Genomic DNA, 14,019 nt, shown 5'->3' on the forward strand with positions numbered 1-14,019 from the left:
GGTGTAAAGTCGGACACATTTTGCTCCGGGCACCAGTCTGAAATGTCCAGTTCTTGTATATCCAGGACAAAACATACTCTCAATAAGTCCGCATTGGCTTCTAACCACTTGTTTGCAGAGTGGCGTATTAATAAGAAGGCCAAACGGGTGCAGCCAGCGGTATGTTAGCTTCTTCTGGTGTAGTATATCTAGTAGCGAATTGAGGTGTCTTCTTTTCTTCAGGGTCATAGGTGACAAGTTCTGAAACAGCGCTACCGCAGACCCCTCAATCTCTGCTGTCTTGTTCGTCCTTGCTGCGGACTTGATCTTTTCCTTCACCGCAAAGTTGGACATGCAGCAAATGACGTCCCTAGGTGGATCTTGTGGCCTTGGTGGCGGACGGAGGGCCCTATGGATCCAATCCATTTCAAAGAGATCTGATTGGCTCTCCGGTAATAGGCGAATGAATAGCTGGACGACCTCATGTTGCAGGGATTCCCCCAAAACAGCTGGCCCTTCCCCATTGAGGCGCAGCCCATACCTACAATAGAGCCTGTAGCCAACAGACAAGTCTGCCCAGTTCTCCAGGAAATCAAACCCCTCCTTCCTACACCAGTTCTTGAGCCACTTGTTAACCTCACTAATCTCCTGGCTACCACTGATAAGAGTAACTCTGTCTGCGTGACACATCATAAATCTATGGGAGAAGTGTATCTTTCAATTATACATTGTGAAGCACAAAACCAGGGCCTGACATAAAAGGATAACAATCTGCCTATTCCAGGCCCGGTCTGTTCTACCCCTATAAGTATTTGTAACGTTAAAAAAAACTGTCAGCTCTGGTCTTACTGGGCACATTTCATCAGTAATGTGCAAGTTCTCCCAAAAAGTGACCCAGGCTAGGATTGCCTAATTACATAGATGCCATTACTTGTCTTCCTAGAAAAATATCTTCTTAATCTGCACACCCTGACCAAAATGTACCTGTAGATAAATCTGGTCCCATCAGCTCTGGATTTTTTAGTTTTATAATTGAAGATGATATGATATAAAATATATTCATTGGATATTTTACATTTGTGACCATTTTGAGTTAAGAAATTTGAGTTCAGAGTTTGTGTGTTAACCTTCGCTACATCTGTACTTCTAGAAGTAATGATGATAGCTCGGATGGGGGGATGGTACTGATCCTTTACTGTTCTTATAGATGGTTTTAGACGCTGCCCCTTAATATATTCTGTTGGTGATTGCTTGTTTTGTGCACATAGTGGTTTCTACCTTGCCAGGCAGGGCCGTTATGCCGCACAAGCTTCACTTGCCACATATGGATACCCCAGTTATAAAGAAAATTGCAGAATAAAAAAAAAAAAGTGGAAATGTCCCACCGGCCAATATATATTTTAAATCTATCAAAATATATCATAAAATACAAATTAGAATAAAATAGAAAAATAGTCTACACCTATGAAAACCATGAGCATAGTCTGCCTTTTCACATGAAACAAAAAAAAACAACTATTAATATTTATTTTGGTGTCAATTGCATATTTAAAGAAAAAGCAGTTGGAGTTTGAAATAAAATGACATTTTCCCCCAAATGAAACTAAATAAAGATAAAAAAAATCTCTAAAAATAAATAATAGATAGATAAATAGATAAATTAAGAACCACTATGTGAAATGTAAAAACAATAGCAAAAATTTGGTGGGTTTCACATGAAGTAAAAACCGCCCCATGCTCTAAATGACAATAATGTGTATGTAATCAAAGGGGTTTTCCAGTAATGTGATCTCGATGGCCTGTTGTCAGGATAGGCCATAAGTATCAGATAGGGGGGGGGGGGGGGGTCAGACACCTGGCACCCCCACCAATCAGCTGGTCTACAGTAGCTCTGGCACCAGAACTCCACAGATCCATACATTGTGCCTTAGACAGAGGTGGTGACCAATCTCTTCACTCCGACATAGCCGGATGCATCCACTACACCATGTTGGAAAAGTTTTTGAAATTCATATAATTTTAAGGGATAACAAAGTAATTTCTGTAAGACTGTTGACTTGGGTAAAAGAGCACAACTGCAGAGAACATCTGGGTCAACAGTTTATATAACATCCTGCCTCATCATCCTGTCATATTCTATTGAAACCTCCTGTTATATGTTCTATGCAAAGTATCTACTAACCTGCCTAGTTATAGTGATTATTATTATATAGCATATTTCTTTATTGCTTACATAAGGAACTGTCACCACCAGACATCTGAGAAGCTCTGACAGATGCCTTTCAGAACCTCCTCCTTGAGCTTCCTTTGTTTTGCTTTCAGTTCCTCATCTCGTTAGCCTCTCTCAGCTGTCATGTAGTTGTACTGATTGCATTCCTTTAAATTCCTCCCCATAGTCCATCAGTGTGCGGTTTATATTTGTTCCTGGAGTGTGTGTGCATGCTGATCCTACTTCCCTGTCTTCTACAAGATAAGTGTTGTGCATTCTTTCGTGTTTTTCTGTTTGCTGAATCCCAGGTGACCCTGACTCCCTCCGTATCTAGTGTAGGGAGCCGGTGGTCGTGTCCCCTCACTATTATAGGGTGTTCAGGTGTTATACAGTCGAGGTACGAGGATATGCGATCATCTACCATTGGGATTTTTGCATAGGCTGAGCAGTCAGGGAGAGTGCCAGGTCTGATGCAGGGGTCTCCCTTTTTGTTCCTTAGTTTTGGATCCAGTGAGTTGTATATTCATTTTGTGTTGTCTTGTTTCCTGTACACCTTCCGTGACATTATAAACCGCCAAAACCGTCTCAAGCATGGATCCGGTTTCACTTTTGACTGAACGCTTCCAGGGTCTTTCATTGGAGGTAGCTGATCTCCGTAAGACTCTTTCTCAGTTTCAAGTGACCGGTTCAGCTTGCGTTCATGGAGTTTGTTCTGAGCCTAAGATCTCGCTCCCGGATATGTTCTCCGGGGGTAGTGAGAATTTTGTGCGTTTTAGAGAGGCTTGCAAACTCCATTTTCGCCTTCTTCCCCATTCCTCTGGTGATGAGGATTGGAGGGTGGGGATCATTATATTGCTGCTCAGGGGTAACGCTCAGTCGTGGGCCTTTTCGCTGCCGGTGGGGGCACGGCCCCTCCGTTCAGTGGATGAATTATTTTTAGCCCTCGGTCAGATATATGATGATCCGGATCGTATTGCTTTGGCTGAGTCTAGACTACATCTGTTATGCCAGAGTAAACAATCCGCAGAGATACACTGCTCAGAATTTCGGAGATGGGCAGCTGATACTGGTTGGAATGATGCTGCACTCCGAAGTCAATTTTGCCATGGTCTTTCAGAGGGATTGAAAGATGCATTTGCCTTTCATGAGAGGCCTACTTCCTTGGACTCTGCTATGTCTCGGGCCGTTCGTATTGACAGGCGTCTTAGAGAGAGAGGAGAGATCACTCCTTCCTGTCATACTCAATCCCAGGACAGTGCAGCGGTCTCTTTCTGTCAGGGGTCTCAGTCGCTGTCAACCCCTTCTGAGCAGGAGCCCATGCAGCTGGGGTTGATTGCCTCTGACAATAGAAGATTTAGCCCGCATGGGAAGGTTTGTTTTTGTTGTGGAGGTATAAATCATTTGGCAAATGTTTGTCCCTCTAGGAGATTCAGGCAGTTTTTTGGGAGTAATAAAGAAACAAAAAGGAAAAAATCCTTTAAAAATGTTCCATCTGTTACCATTGGCAGGGTTGAGGCGGAAATTGAAGGTTTTCCATTTGCTTGTAGTTCCCGTTTTGTCCTGCCTGCCAGGGTGGTGCTAGAGAGCAAGAACATTTTTTGTGAGATTTTTGTAGATAGTGGAGCAGCTGTCAATTTGCGATAATCATGGTTTCCAGGTATGCACTTTGGGAAAGGATATTCCTGTTTTTGCTATTGATTCCGCTCCACTTTCTCAGAAATCATTAAAGGGCATAGTTCACAATATCCGTTTAATTGTGAGTGATGCTCATGTTGAGGATGTGTCATGTTTCGTCCTTAGCGAATTGCCTACTCCTTTAGTGTTGGGGCTACCCTGGCTCACTAAACATAACCCCACCATTGATTGGCAAGCGAGGCAAATAAATGGTTGGAGTGACTTTTGCAGAGAGAATTGCCTCACGACATCTGTTTCTGAGGTTTCTACTAAGACTGTACAATCCTTTCTCTCTGAATTTTCGGATGTCTTCTCTGAGAGTGGAGTTCAGGATTTGCCCCCGCACAGGGAGTACGATTGCCCTATTAATCTCATCCCAGGCGCCAAGCTGCCTAAATCTCGTTTATACAATCTCTCCCAACCTGAAAGGGTCGCTATGCGTGCTTATATCTCTGAGAGTCTGAGAAAAGGACACATACGACCCTCGAAGTCACCTGTTGCCGCTGTTTTTTTCTTTATTAAGAAAAAAGATGGTTCTTTAAGACCTTGTCTGGATTTCAGGGAGCTGAACAGTATCACAATTCGTGACCCTTATCCGCTTCCTCTTATCCCGGACCTGTTTAACCAGATTGTTGGGGCTAAAGTTTTTTCCAAATTAGATCTAAGAGGGGCATACAACCTGGTCAGGGTCAGAGAAGGAGACGAATGGAAGATGGCCTTCAATACCCCTGAGGGCCATTTTGAGAATTTGGTTATGCCTTTTGGTTTGATGAATGCTCCAGCCGTTTTTCAGCATTTTGTGAACAGCATTTTTTATCATTTAATGGGGAAATTAGTATTAGTGTATTTGGATGACATTTAGATTTTTTCTCCTGATTTCAAAACTCATAAGGAACACTTAAGTCAGGTCTTGCTCATCCTGCGGGAGAATAAATTATACGCGAAACTGAAAAATGTGTGTTTGTGGTTCCAGAAATTCAATTTCTGGGGTTTCTTCTCTCCGCTTCTGGTTTTCGCATGGACCCCGAGAAGGTCCGCGCTGTGCTTGAGTGGGAGCTTCCTGAGAATCAGAAGGCGCTGATGCGTTTTTTGGGCTTTGCCAATTATTACAGGAAGTTTATTTTGAATTATTCCTCTGTTGTTAAACCACTCACTGATATGACCAGAAAGGGGGTAGATTTTTCTTCCTGGTCGGTAGAGGTGCGTAAGGCCTTTTCTAATATCAAGGAGAGTTTTGCTTCCGCTCTCATCTTGGTACAACCTGATATTTCTCTACCCTTCATAGTTGAGGTTGATGCTTCTGAGGTGGGTGTGGGTGCGGTATTGTCTCAGGGTTCCTCTCCTGCCAAATGGCGACCATGTGCCTTTTTCTCGAAGAAACTCTCCTCCGCAGAGAGAAATTACGATGTGGAAGATAGGGAGTTGTTGGCCATCAAGTTGGCTTTTGAGGAATGGCGCCATTGGTTAGAGGGAGCCAGACACCCTATTACCATGTTTACTGACCATAAAAATCTAGCCTACTTGGAGTCAGCCAAGCGTCTGAACCAGAGACAGGCCAGATGGTCTTTGTTCTTTTCAAGGTTTTAATTTTGTTGTCACGTTCCGCCCTGGGGTTAAGAATGTGAAGGCAGATGCCCTGTCACGTTGTTTTCCGGGAGGTGGGAATTTTGAAGACCCGGGTCCCATTTTGGCTGAAGGTGTGGTGGTCTCTGCTCTTTATCCTGAATTGGAGGCAGAGGTGCAGGTAGCCCAGTCAGAGGCTCCTGATCTTTGTCCTCCTGGGAGGTTGTTTGTGCCTCTCGCTTTAAGACACACGATTTTTAAGGAACACCACGATACGGTCCTTGCTGGGCACCCGGGGGCAAGAGCCACAGTGGATCTCATCGCTCGGAGATTCTGGTGGCCGGCGCTTCGTAAGTCGGTTGAGGGTTTTGTGGCAGCCTGCGAGACCTGCGCTCGTGCCAAAGTCCCTCATTCACGGCCCCATCAGGTCCTCTCCTTCCCTTACCCATTCCTTCCCGTCTTTGGACATATCTGTCCATGGACTTCATTACGGACCTGCCTCGTTCCTCGGGGAAGACTGTGATTCTGGTGGTGGTGGACTGTTTTGGCAAAATGGTGCATTTTATCCCTTTTCCTGGCTTGCCCAATGCTAAGACAGCTGTCACGGCCATGGCCATGACCGTTACTCCTGAACCGCATGCGGTTGTCAGCGGTTTACTTTGGTTGTCAATCACAGGTGAGGGATGTGGTACTTGCCTCACCTGTGGTTGCCGCTGGCAACGGTTTTTATGTGGCAGCCTTGCAGCCTGAGCTGAGTCGTGGCTGCTTGCTGTGTTGTGCGTGCGGTTGCACTTGGCAACTTGTGTGTTTGGTGTGCACTTCCCTTGTCTGGTGTGCACGGGGTTTATTTGTCTGTATTCCCCTTTAAGTTGCTGTCATCCCTTCCCTTGTAGTGGAAGGGTTAACTCCCTTTCTGTGTTGTGTGAGACACTGGGTGTGTCTTTGTGGGTGTGGCCACTTAGGCCTATATAGCCTTAGTGTTTGGCATGGCTCAGTAGGTTGCTTCAGCCATGCTTGGCTGGAGCAGCCTCCTGTGCATTCTACCTGCCAGTGAGAGCCACCCCTGTGGTCATAAACAATCTGTGATTCTCTAGTTTATGTTATGTCCACTTGATGTTTTCTCTGTTATGTTTTGCACCTATGGATCTGGGTTCCTGTGTGTTTGTGTGTGTGCTGTGTCCACTGGTGCTTGGGTGTGGACACTTGCTGTATCGCACGGGATCCAGTCTGTGTGTCTGTGGCAGGTAGGTGTGGAAGTACTTTTCAGCCTCCTGCCATATCCATAGGCGGTTTATGTTCGTTTCCCAGCAGCTTGGCCAGTGAGTCCCCTGTCCGTCCGTATCCAGGAGGAACAGGGTGTCTACTCAGCTCCTAGCTCAGGGATCTGCGGAGGGTAAGTCAGGGCTCCGAGGTTCCTGAGTATGGGTCCTCCTACCATCAAGGTCGGCCCATGCAGGTAGGAGTTAGGGTCAGATTAGGGACGCTGTAGGAGGTGACCTGCTCCCTAATCCTGTTCTCCTGGCCTAGCAGCCTAGCATCATTTGGCATCACACGGCTGAGGGTTTCCCCCATCCTCAGCCGTGACAGACGCTGGCGCAGGCATTTATTGATCACATTGTCAAATTACATGGTATTCCTTCAGACATAGTCTCTGATAGGGGCACGCAGTTTGTTTACAGATTCTGGAAGGCTTTCTGTTCTCGCTTGGGGGTTCGGTTGTCATTCTCTTCTGCTTTCCACCCGCAGTCGAATGGCCAGACAGAGTGCGTCAATCAGAATCTGGAGACATATCTGCGCTGTTTTGTGGTGGAGAATCAGGAGGATTGGTGTTCTTTTTTGTCCCTTGCTGAGTTTGCTTTAAATAACCGTCGTCAGGAGTCCTCTGATAAGTCACCATTTTTTGGTGCATATGGGTTTCATCCGCAGTTTGGGACATTCTCAGGAGAGGGGTCTTCTGGTTAACCTGATGAGGACAGATTCTCCTTGTCTTTGTCATCTATTTGGCAAAAGATTCAGGATAATCTAAAGAGCATGAGTGAGAGATATAAGCGTGTGGCGGATAAGAGACGTGTGCCTGGTCCGAACCTGAATGTTGGTGATCTGGTGTGGTTGTCTACTAAGAATATCAAATTGAATGTCCCCTCCTGGAAGTTGGGTCCTAAGTTTATTGGGCCTTACAAAATCTTGTCTGTCATCAATCCTGTTGCCTACCGTCTTGATCTTCCTCAGACTTGGAAGATCCATAATGTTTTTCATAAGTCCTTATTAAAACCTTATGTCCAACCCATTGTACCCTCGTCTTTGCCTCCTCCTCCGATTATGGTTGATGGTAATCTTGAATTTCAGGTCTCTAGGATTGTGGATTCTCGTGTTGTCCGCGGTTCTCTCCAGTACCTCATTCATTGGGAGGGTTATGGTTCTGAGGAGAGGATGTGGGTCCCAGTGACGGACATTAAGGCCACTCGTCTCATCAGGGCTTTCCATAGGTCTCATCCTGAGAAGGTGGGCTCTGAGTGTCCGGAGTCCACTCGTAGAAGGAGGGGTACTGTTACCACCAGACATCTGAGAAGCTCTGACAGATGCCTTTCAGAACCTCCTCCTTGAGCTTCCTATGTTTTGCTTTCAGTTCCTCATCTCGTTAGACTCTCTCAGCTGTCATGTAGTTGTACTGATTGCATCCCTTTAAATTCCTCCCCATAGTCCATCAGTGTGCGGTTTATATTTCTTCCTGGAGTGTGTGTTCATGCTGATCCTACTTCCCTGTCTTCTACAAGATAAGTGTTGTGCATTCTTTTGTGTTTTTCTGTTTGCTGGATCCCAGGTGACCCTGACTCCCTCCGTATCTAGTGTAGGGAGCCGGTGGTCGTGTCCCCTCACTATTATAGGGTGTTCAGATGTTATACAGTCGAGGTACGAGGATATGCGATCATCTACCATTGGGATTTTTGCATAGGCTGAGCAGTCAGGGAGAGTGCCAGGTCTGATGCAGGGGTCTCCCTTTTTGTTCCTTAGTTTTGGATCCAGTGAGTTGTATATTCATTTTGTGTTGTCTTGTTTCCTGTACACCTTCCGTGACAGGAACCTTATATAAAGCCTGGACTCCTAGTATAATCAGACAGCTGCTTAGCAGAGCTTGTCACCATTGTATCGTGTGTTATCTGGTTGTCTCACTGTCGACAGGAAATAAAGATCGCCTACCTTCTGATTCAGATGAATTTGTTCTTCAATTGATAGATACTTAGAATAAAACTAAGCGGACTACAAGAGTCTGAAAGGTGTGGTCCGTGATCAGAGCTGAAACCGGACTGATTTGGAATTTCAACAAGACGGCCCCTAAGAGATTAGCAGCTGAGCATTTAAATGTAATGACAACCCTGGGGATCAGAATACATGAAGTGGGGGGACACTTTGAGATGCTACTTAATGCAAAACGGATCCACTAAACGGAAACGAACGCGACAAACGGATCCGCATTATAGACGGATCCGTTTGTACGGATCCGTCTGAATGGCTTCCGTTCATCTCCATTTAGTCATTTTATTGACTGATCCGTTTTAAATGCGTTTCAAATGGATCCGTGAAACACCAGTGTGAGACACAATCATGCATTGTATTTTCACCAATCATGTCTATAATTTTTTGTTTTTGGCAGAACAATCATGTGATTCTGGACTTTTTATATTTTTTTGTTTGACATGTACTATACACAAAGTGTTAATTTTGCGGAATCTGTTGATCATGTGACACTATGATGTAATCACGTTTGGGTATATAGTCTTCACATTGTCCCTGTTATTATTGCTTGAGAAAGGCTCTTGGATAGAGCCGAAACTGTCGCTACACCATTGGGTGAACAAAACAACTTCACTTTGTATTTTGTACAAGGTGTATATGTGTGTATATATATATATATATATATATATATATATATAGAATATGTGGAGTTAGGATTTAATGCCTGCCCATTTGCTCAGGTGAAGGGAATTGGCAGAGGAAACAAGCTCCAAAGGTGGCCCTGCTTCAAAGCAGACCCTGTGGTTACATGTCAAGCTGGCAGCTCAGCTCCACTGATGGGGGCTGAGTTGGTCAACAACTATAAATAAACTCCCCAGACATCATGGAACCGGGAGTTCATAAGAAATAATGAACTGCCCGCACATCTCATAAATACATCGTTAATGTCTTTGAGACCCTTGGACCAAGACGGACGTTCTCCCGGTCTTCGTTTGCCTGTGGGACATAGGGAAGGGGAGATATGGAGAACTCCTTCCGGTGAGGAGCTAGGATCCATAATGGGTCTTTGGATCTCTGGTTGCCAAGCCAAAAGGAGAGGGATCCTCGCGGAGGCCGGATGACCGCCTAAAGTTTAATTGCCTATGCAGGGCAGAGGTGATTGTCTCTCAATGAAGGGAGGTCACGGGGTGTCATGTTTGACGAGACCTAGAAACTCGCTGTCCTCACTGCCTCCCATGTGACTACAGCTAAGGATTCTACAAGATTACAACTTCACTGGACCACATATGTATCTGGTAACTGACTTTTATCTGTTAACTCTTACTGTACCATCACCTGTATTTGCATGGCTGACCATTGTATATAATCTGTGTATATAGTGTTATGTCTAGAGCGCCCTTAAATATTTTTTTTCTATGATCCGAATATTGGATACATTCGAAAATTGAATCGATTTACTGCCAAAGTGATTGCACTTACTGAACGAAAGTCTCACTCATCACATCGCGATACTTTGTGCGATCGTCAGAGCACACGAGGAGTGAGGCGGGGGGGGGGGGGGGGCGCTGTGGCGTCTCCAGCTCACCACCTGGATTACTACAAGGAAAGTATTTCCGAATAAGATCAACAGGAGGTAAAAGCGATCCCTCTTAACCATCTGAGACTACTTGAAATACTTAAAGGAAAGTGCTGTACCGATGACATAACCCTTTCATGTAAGTGCGTCATCAAACAAGAGGTCATAGACCATTTGCATATCCTACCAGTGTTATAATCGATCACTGTGAGATCCATTATTTTGACGATTTTTTACAAGCGGTTATTTCCAATAGACACTGAAGGGAATAAAACTACCCCAGCATTTCTCAATGTGCAGCTAGCCATCAGGTGTCCTATTGCACACAACCTCATCACTATTTTTGAAGCACTATATCTTTCAAGTGTTCTATTCACTAAATGACCAAGAGGTCTCACAGCTGTACACCAGGTTTTGTTGGACATTTGTAATACAAATCTTAAAGGGACTTTATTATTGATTGCACTTTGCACTATTATATGTCACTAGTCTGCAGATCACCACTTGAAGGCACTTTGAGAATTATTGTTTGCTGCTATTACCATCATTGCTGAGATTGTTATACACCCACATTGTGGTTTTTGTATACTTGCCGTCATTCAGGGTCGGCCGACCAATTGCAAGGAATTTTATGTGCTACTATATTTTATGTGATAATGTAATTTTATGCTATATTGAATTTTATATGTGGGATTAAATTTTTATGAGATATTGGATTTTATCCGTACCAATAAATACATTTATTTGATGCCATAGTGTGAGTGCTCGCTTACACTGTTTACCATTCACCCTCTCTCAATCCCTGCGCCAGTGTGGACAGAGGGTGTGTGTAAAACTGTGCCAAGCTGACCTTAAATACTCCCAGGGAGGGCGTAACAAGTCTTGGTAACCCGTGCCAGAACCGTATATATATATTTTTTTTGTTTACTATTTATTTAACCTCCTCCAGTCCGCCCATAGGATATAAACGTCCTATGGGTGGACCTCTATTTCTGAACGGACGTTTCTGAACGTCCGTTCAGAAACAGCAGCTGCACGCTAATCGTGCAGCTGCTGATCGGGTTGCCCGCTGTCAGTGACAGCAGGGCAACCCAGAGAGAAGGCAGGGACAGTGCCCAGGTGTCCCTGCCTTCTGGATCGCTGCATACACAGCGCTCACCGAGCGCTGTGTATGCAGAGCAGGAAGCGCTATGCGCTTCCTGTTCCGGCCTGGCGGTCATGTGACCGCCGGGACCGGAGAGTGCAGGAGCTGTGTGAGGTCTCTCACAGACCTCGATCAGCCCTGCACTGAGGCTGTACAGTGCAGAATCATGCTGTACAGCCTCTCTGGGGGGTGCATTTCCACTGTAACTGGGGCTACTATGTCAGCCCCAGTTACAGGAGAAATCAACAGTGAAAAAAAATAGAAAAAGTGAAGTAAATGTCCCCCAGAGGTCTTGTATGACCTTATGGGGGACGAAAAGTGTAAAATAAAAAAATAAAGTGTTGAAAAAAAAAAAAAAAAAAGGTTTCACATGTAAAAAAAATAAATTCCCCAAGTAAGGAATAAAAAAATGTTAAAAATAGAAAAAATAAAATAGACATATTTGGTATTGCCGCGTCCGTAAAAACCAGCTCTATAAAAATATCACATGACCTAACCCCTCGGGTGAACACCGTAAAAAAAAAACAAAAAAAAAAACTGTCAAAACAAGCAATTTTTGTCACTTTACATCACAAAAAGTGCAACACCAAGTGATCAAAAAAGCGTATGTCCCACTAAATGGTACCAATAAAACCGTCACCTCATCCCGCAAAAAATGAGCCCCTACATAAGAAAATCTCTCAAAAAATAAAAAAAATATAGCTCTCGGAACATGGACAGATTAAAACATAATTTTTTTGTTTCAAAAATGTTATTATTGTGTAAAACTTTAATAAATAAGAAAAAGTATACATATTAGGTATCGCCACGTCCGTAACAATCTGCTCTATAAAAATGTCACTTGACTGAACCCCTCAGGTGAATGCTGTAAAAATAAATAAATAAATAGAAACTGTGCTAAAACAACCCATTTTTTGGTCACCTTGCCCCATAAAGTGTTATAATGAATGATCAAAAAATCATATGTACCCCAAAATAGTAGCAATTAAACTGGCACCTTATCCCCTAGTTTCCAAAATGGGATCACTTCTTGGGAGTTTCTACTGTAAGGGTGCATCAGGGGGCTTCAAATGGGACATGGCATCTAAAAACCATGTGGAGTTCCTTTTCTTCTGCGCCCTGCCGTGTGCCCATACAGCAGTTTATGACCACATGTGGGGTGTTTCTGTAAACCACGGAATCTGGGTAATAAATATTGAGTTTTGTTTGGCTGTTAACCATCGATGTGTTAAAGAAAAAATTGGATTAAAATGGAAAATCTGCCAAAAAAGTGAAATTAAAAAATTTGATCTCCATTTTCCTTTAATTCTTATGGAACGCCTAAAGGGTTAACAAAGTTTGTAAAATCGGTTTTAAGTAACATGAGGGGTGTAGTTTCTACAATGGGGTCATTTATGGGGGTAACTACTATGTAAGCCCCACAAAGTGACTTCAGACCTTAAAAAGTGGGTTTTGGCAATTTTCTTAAAAATTTGAAGAATTGCTTCTAAACTTCTAAGCCTTCTAACGTCCTAAAAAAATAAAATGACATTTCCAAAATGATGCCAACATAAAGTAGACATATGGGGTATGTTAAGTAATAAATATTTTATGAGGTATCACTTTCTGTTTTAAAAGCAGAGAAATTGAAATTTAGAAAATTGCAAATTTTTCAAAATTTTTGGTAAATTTGGGATTTTTTCATAAATAAAGGTGAAATATATTGACTCAAATTTATGACTATCATGAAATACAATGTGTCACGAGAAAACAATCTCTGAATGACTTGGATAAGTAAAGGCGTTCCAAAGTTATTACCACATAAAGTGAGATATGTCAGTTTGGCAAAATTAGGCCTGGTCAGGAAGGGGGCAAATGGCCCAGATGGCAAGTGGTTAATAACTATTTCCCCCCTTAGGGGCCAGAACCTGGGATCTTTCATCCCTTCACCTATTCACCCTAATAGATCTCTATGAGAGTAAATAGGACTTCACACTGTCCCTGTGCTCTGTGCACACAGCAGTAGCTAGCTGACCATGGAAGGCTTCAGTAGCGTCCTGGCTGCCATGGTAACCGATCGGAGCCCTAGCATCACACTGCTAGGGCTCCGATCGCAACTCCCACTGCACCACCAATGAAGAGGAGGGGAGGGGACCCTGTGGCCACTGCCACCAATGATTTTAATACTGGGGGGAGGTTGGTAGGGGGCGCACTGCGTCTCCAATTACTTTAATACTGGGGGGGGGGGGGGGGATAAGGGCGCACTGCGCCACCAATGATAATTACCATTTATACAGGAGGCAGGTGCTGGTGGCAGAATCACATAGCCGGCACCCTGCCTCTGAGGAGCTGCGATCAGCGGCAGTTAACCCATCAGGTGCAACACCTGAGGGGTTAACTGCTGCTGATCGCAGCGCCCTGTCATAGAGTTTGGGTGCAGGCTATGTGATTCTGCCGCCGCACCCACCTCCTGTATTTGTATTAAACGTTAATTTTCATTGGTGGCGAAGTGCACCCTTCCCTCCTCCGCCCCTCTCTCTCCTCATTGACAGCAGTGGCACAGGGGAAGGGGGAGAGAGAGAGACTCCTTCTTCCCTGTGCTGCTGAGGGAACATGGCGCGTGCTGACAGCAGCGTGCTCCGTGTTCTCTGATACTGGACT

At 44.2% G+C, this 14,019-nt stretch overlaps 1 pseudogene; it reads left to right on the forward strand.

Moving 5' to 3' along the window:
* Positions 1 to 14,019, forward strand: part of LOC122940392 — a 718,635-nt pseudogene that overhangs the window by 372,787 nt on the left and 331,829 nt on the right.

The sequence above is a fragment of the Bufo gargarizans genome, chromosome 6, assembly GCF_014858855.1.
Source record: "Bufo gargarizans isolate SCDJY-AF-19 chromosome 6, ASM1485885v1, whole genome shotgun sequence".
Classification (NCBI taxonomy): Eukaryota; Metazoa; Chordata; class Amphibia; order Anura; family Bufonidae; genus Bufo; species Bufo gargarizans.